Source organism: Tenrec ecaudatus, chromosome 15 (genome assembly GCF_050624435.1).
Source record: "Tenrec ecaudatus isolate mTenEca1 chromosome 15, mTenEca1.hap1, whole genome shotgun sequence".
Lineage (NCBI taxonomy): Eukaryota > Metazoa > Chordata > Mammalia > Afrosoricida > Tenrecidae > Tenrec > Tenrec ecaudatus.
This window is the reverse complement of record NC_134544.1, coordinates 92,422,436-92,429,069: the sequence shown is the minus strand read 5'-3', so window position 1 is coordinate 92,429,069 and position 6,634 is coordinate 92,422,436.

Below are 6,634 nucleotides of genomic sequence, written 5' to 3'. Positions count from 1 at the left end.
GCCTATAAAACACAGGGACATCGCATGTCTCTGTCGTGTTGTTTAGATTTTCATATTCACCACAATCAATAGTCAGACGTGTATAGAGGATATGAAGGTCAAAACACACACTTCTGTCCTTCCCACCCGATTCACACAGGCACCCTGCTTTTGGTGAAAACAGATAGGTCATGGAGAGAAAGACAGACAGATAAGTAAGTAGACTGTTAGAAAGGTAGACACAGCTATAAGATGATAGATAGATAGATAGATAGATAGATAGATAGATAGATAGATTGACGATACATAACATCACCAAGAAGGCCTTCAACAGGCTCTCAGAGGAAAGCTTCACACTGTCTGTGAAGCCTTCCTTTGGCAAGTAGGCCAATAGTAACCTAAGAGGGGAGTTTCATCAGGTCACAGCTTGATTCGAGTGCTAGGAGAGAAAAGTCTTTTCAAGTCCCTTCCCTTCTGGCTTCCTCCCTGGTGATGGGAGCATTGAGCTGCTGCCCTGGCCTGTGCTGCACTACCTGTGGCTCAAGCCAAACCACTGATCGGTTAGGTTTTGAGGTTTTTTGGAGACCTTTGTCGCCACACTGCAGCTGTGTGCATCCCTTGAGCTTGTGGCTGGTGTATATTGCCTGCTGCCCCGCTCCCCACCTCTGAACCCTCTTGCCCTCCCGCCAAGCGCGTCCTGCAAGGCTCCACCTGGTGACCCAGTGCCTCCTTGGCCAAGAGATCGGGCTGGCCTTGCGCGGGGAGGCATGCACCCCGGTTGGCCTTTCTCACCTCCAAGTGACAGCGCGTGGCAGAAGCACAGAGGTCAGCAGACCGCATACTGTCTTTCCCTCTTGGCCGACTTAGAGGGACGTAGGCGCGCCTGGCTCCCTCTCGCTGGGTTGACCAGAGAGGACCAGGACCGCGGAGAGCAGCGAGGGAAAGGATAAGAGAAGAGTAGAGAAGAGAAGAGAAACAGAGTGGAGTAGCATATGGGGGCGGCCGGGATATGAGAGTTAGTTAGAGCAACAGCCACAGAGAAGGGATCTTGTCATCCACCTGGTCACAGCTAGGGGGAACCGGAGGGAGTCCAATTCAGGTGACCCTTAGACCATAAGCGCATGTGCGCTATAGCACTCACATTGGAAAAACCCTCCCTCCTACACTCAGCCACATTGATCCTTTCCTCTCAGAGACTAGAGAAGGCCCTCCTGTGTTAGGTTTCTCTGTTTCTGTCTCTCTCTCATGTACCCATCCATCCACCCATCCACCCATCCACCCATCCATCCATACAATCATCCATCATCTGTTATCACAAAGGAAGAAGGCCTGCGCGCCAAGATGTGGGTGGGAAGGGAGGCTGTATGTTTGAACCTTCATCCCCATATCCCCATATATATGATGGCAGTGAGTAATAGAACCAAAACATGACAAAAACAATGCGATGCTTCTCTACGTTAGATCGGATTTATATGCTTCAGGGGGCACCTGGTGTTGGTGAGTTAGTACATTGTGGTCAGACTGGGGCAGAAGTGGGTTCGGACTAGGTGGCGGAAAGAGGTAATGGTGGTTCTGCTGCTGCTGTGCCTGCATGATTGCATTGACTGAAGCGTGGTCATGACACTCCTAAAACTTGACCAGGTGGGCCTGGTACTGTACACACACACACACACACACACACACACACACACACACACAGACACATAACCAGCCATCCACCGAAGCACACACATACCGGGTTCCTAAAATGTTTGCCAAATCCTCCCTCACCCCTTCTAAGCACTCAGGTCCCAACCCACTCAACTCATAAAGCAGTGGGACCTCTGGTCTCATCAGAAAAACTGCTGGAGATTCGCAAGGGAGGGTCCAGAGTCTGAGCTGCTTTTCGACTGAATCCCAGTGCTGGCGGTTGGAGGCTCCGCCAGGTGGCAGGCCTTCGGAATTAAGGGTGGGCCAGTGGGACCAGGCCACACTCCTGTGGACCACTCAAGCCTCCCTCTTCCTTGACTTTGCAGGTGGAGAGATTGGAGTTCCCCTAGGGCTCTTCTCCATGGATCGCTGCCTCCTCCCACTCCCTTCCCATCCCAGCCCATCCTGGGTGTCCCCGAAACAAGCAATGTCTAGTTCGCTTGCCCAAGGTAGTGTCAAAGTCCAACTTCAGATCAACAACAGAATAAAACAAAACAAAACACAAACCCGTCACCCTGACAACAATGACCATGCCTCTCTAGCCAGAGACCAGGTTATTGAGATGCTAAAACGGCCGGCTTCATATGGTAATCAAGCCCAGCCCTTCCTTTTGATCCTTTTCATGTGAAAAGGTGCCACAGGAGGTGTCTTTCTGCTTAAGTTGGAGGGGTTATTGATTGGGCAACATGTTGGAGGTAGTGCTGGCCCAGAAAGAGACACGCACCCACCCCCCATTTCACAAATTGAAATCTACTTTATAGATAGATTACCAATTATTAACGAAGTGGTTGATGTGCCATGGCTGGGGTGGGGGTGGGGTGGATTCGGCTGGGTGTGCAGGCAGGCTAAAACACCTTAGTAGTTGATAAATAACATGCTGAATTTGGCTTCTGTCATTTTGGCTGAGGCTTGACCAAGGCGCACACACAAAAACACCCACACGTCGACCAGTTTTGAAATAAACAGTGGCAAGGTACATCTCAGCCTGAGGACCGCAAACATTGGGAATTCCCCCAGAACCTTCCCACTTCAGGGAACTGCATGTGGCAAAGATTGACCATCCTTCTCTGCTGGTGCTTTGATTCCTAATAAACTGAGTGTGTTCTGCTGTGCTCTCGGGACCCACTGACTCTTACAGTTTGCCCATTCACCTGCTGGCTTTCACTTAAAGCACATTTGATTGATTGCAGTGTGGCTCTTTGGGTTGTCTTGGAAGCCAACTGGGTACAACTCTTCCCAAGGAGCTTTCTGTCTGTCTGTCTGCCTGTCTTTTGAAGAATCCTCAGGCACAAGCTAGGCCACTTAAATGGGAATCAATCAATTGGTGGAGAGAGAGCAAGGGACAGAATTGCCACCAAACTGATCGTGACTGGCGGCAGGTTTCCTCCAGAGAGAACACAGATTGGAGGGGACCGGAGAAGCGGATAGGGGTCTGAGCACCATAGTTGGAAGACATAGCGAGACGGGGTGCATATGCAGAAGAGCTTACAATGTCGCTCCAAGGACCTCTGAATGACCCAAGCAGTCAGGAGATGATGCATGGCCACCGTGTGTGTGTTTGTGTGTGTGCGATAGCCCTTCCTTGAGGATTGATGGTCGATTTCTATTGAGGGCAGGGAGACCACACTGGCAAGCCAGTAAGGACTATGCCACAGGGTTCTCCCTATCCTCCCTAACACTCACCAGGCCACCTGTCACCCGCCCCCACTGCAATCCAATCCAATTCTTACTCAAACTTTTTCGTTGGCTTGTTTGTTGGGGGTGGGTGGGGAAGATCATGTGTTTGTTTTCTTTTTTAAACCCTTTTAAACTTGTACTTTAGCCGCATGTCATACCATCAATAAGCGCCATCCTATTTGATTCCATACAATTTTCTTCTTTCCTGTAGCTGTGATATTGATAGTGGTGGTGATGATGATGATCATGGTGATGCTTTTCTCATGGTGGCAATACTAGACTAGACACAACAGAACATTCTGCAATGACAACTTCCTTTTCTGTGTCCCTTTGCCAAACTCTTGAGATGGAGGAGCCGAGATCATAACTCCATACTCCCTAAAAGTAGTTTGGAAAGTGTTTGAGAGCCAGACGTATGTCCATTTTTACAGACAGATGAAATCACCATTCTCAGATAAATCTCCTTTCAGATGGCTTTCCAGGAATCCAGGAGAGATAATCCCTTCAGGACCAGTGGTGATACCAGGAGGTGGAGGGAGGGTGGGGTGGAAAGGTGGAGTCTATTTACAAGGATCTACATAGAACCTCCTCCATGGGGGGATGGGCTACAGAAAAGTGGGTGAAGGGAGACATCGGACAGTGTAAGATATAACAAAATACTAATAATTTATCAATTATCAAGGGCTCATGAGGGAGGTGGGAGGGGGAAATGATGAGCTGATACCATAGCTTCAGGCAGAAACCAAATGTTTTGAGAATGATGATGGCAACACATGTACAAATGTGCTTGACACAATGGATGGATGGACGGTTGGATGGATGGATGGATTTAATCTGTCTGTAAAAATAGATACACTTTTGCTCTTGAGAACTATTAAAACTGTTTTTACAGAGCAGGGTGTTGTGAGATCAGCTCTTCCTTCTGAAAAGTTTGCCAAAGAGACACAGAAAAGAAAATCATCATCATCACCACCACCATCATCATCAATCCCAGCTGCAGGGAAGAAGGAAAGGTTCTAGAAACTAATAGGATGACAAGAGGATGGCTGTAATGATGGTATGACATGTGGCTAATGCGCAAGTTTAAACGGTTTTAAAAAAAAATAAAACAAAACACCCGATTTGCCTCCACAAACCTAACCAATACGCCAACCAAAAAGGTTGTGCAAGAATTGGATTACATTGTGGGAGTGGCAGGGCATAGGCGGGCAGGTGGGTGTTAAGTAGGATAGGGAGAACCCAGGAGGCATAGTCCTCAGGGGCTTTCATGGGCAAAAAATGCCAGGCAAAATTTTTATTCCAAATGACAGTAAAAGGGCAGGCAGGGCACTGGAGACTGATCTAGGGATAAATCTGAGGTGGTTTGCTTTGATACAATATAATCCTCACAGGTTACATTCTACCACTGTATGTGTGAGTGTATGTCCCTTTTAGACATGCAATTTTGAATTTCCTGCCCAGGCGACCCCCATTTGGTGACACTGCAGGCAGAGAACAATGCTGGACCTAGGAGCAAAGAATGGACTTCTCTGCAGTGCAACTCCAAAAGTGTCTCAGGATTACTGCTTCTGACAGTTAACATTTACCCCAAACGACCCTCAAGATTACCGCCAGGGAACTTAACCAAATAACTCAATCACGAAAATGATGGCAATGGGTTTCAAAAAGAAAAGGAAAAGGAAAAAAAAACTCTGATCAGATTCAGCAAGGTGGCAGGACAAGCAAAATCCAAGGAAGGCAGCCCTCACACAAAAGTTCCTTCAGCCCTGGGAAGTGAGCAGAAAAGGTCAGGACACCTGGAAGACCTCCGGCAGATAAGAGAACATCCAAGTCTAAAGGAAAGCCATCTTTCAAAAAAAATTGTTAATGGAAGCTCGTACAACTCTTATCAAAATCCATCCATCCTTCAAATGTGTCAAGCACATTTATACCAGTGTTGCCATCATCATTCTCAAAATATTTGCTTTCTGCTTGAGCCTTTGCTATCAGCTCCTCATTTCCCCCCTCCCTCCCCGCTCCCCCCTACCTCATGAACCCTTGATATTTAAAAATTATTAGTATTTTGTTATAACTTACACTGTCCAATGTCTCTTTTCACCCTTTTTTTCTTCTTCATCTCCCCAGAAAGGAGATTCTAAGTAGATACTTGTAAATTGGTTCCTGTTTTCCACCTCGCCCTTCCTCTACCCTTCTGGTATCCTCACTGTTGCTGAGGGAATTATCTCTCTTGGATTGCAGGAAATCCATCTGAAAGGTTCTATTCACCTGAGAAGGGTGATTTCTTCTGTCTGTAAAAATAGACACACATCTGGCTCTCGAGTTCTTTTAAAACACTATTTAGGGAATAGGGAGTTAGGAGATCGGCTCTTTCGTCTCAAACGTTTGTCAAGGAGACACATAAGAGAACGTTTTGATTGCAGAAGGTTCTGTTGTGTCTAGTCTAGTATTGCCACGATTGGAAAATCATCATCATCATCGTCATCATCACCACGACCTTCATCATCAGTCACAGTTAAAGGGAAGAAAAAATATTCTAGAATTTAAAAGCATGACAATAGGATGGCGGTATTGATGGTATGACATGCGGCTAAAGTGCAAGTTTAAACGGTTTAAAACCGAACGATACAAACAAGCAAAACACCTGATCTTTTCCCACATCCCCAGAAAACAAACCAACCAAAAAATTTGTGTAAGAATTTGAGTGTTTGTGCGGGAGGCAAGAGATGATGGCTTGTGGGGGGGTTTGGTGTTAGGTGGGACAGGGAGAACTCAGGTGGTATAATCCACAGTGGCTTGCCTGGGTCGTATGCCGGACCTCAATGGAAATCTATATCACTCCTCAAGCAAGGGCTATCACACACACACACACACACACACACACACACACTCACACACACGTGCGCGTGCGCACGCGCAGTGTGCATGGGTCATCTGCTGACTGCTTGGGTCAGTCAGATTCCTGGAGCCACATTGTAAGCCCTTTGGCATATGTGCCCCATCTCTCTATGTGTTCCAATCACGGTGGTCTGACCCCTGCCTGCTACTCTGGTGCCACTCATAACTGTGATTTCTTGAAGGGAAACCCATCGCAGCCAGTCACGATCAGTTTGGTGGCAATTCTGTCTTTTTGTTCTCAACTCCACCGATTAATTGATTCCCATTTGAGCGGCCTAGCTAGTGACTGAGAATCGTCAACAGACAGGCCGACAGACAGGCAGACAGGCAGATACACAGACGGACAGATGCTTGGGAAGAGTTGCACCCGGTTGATTTCAAAGACAGTCCAATG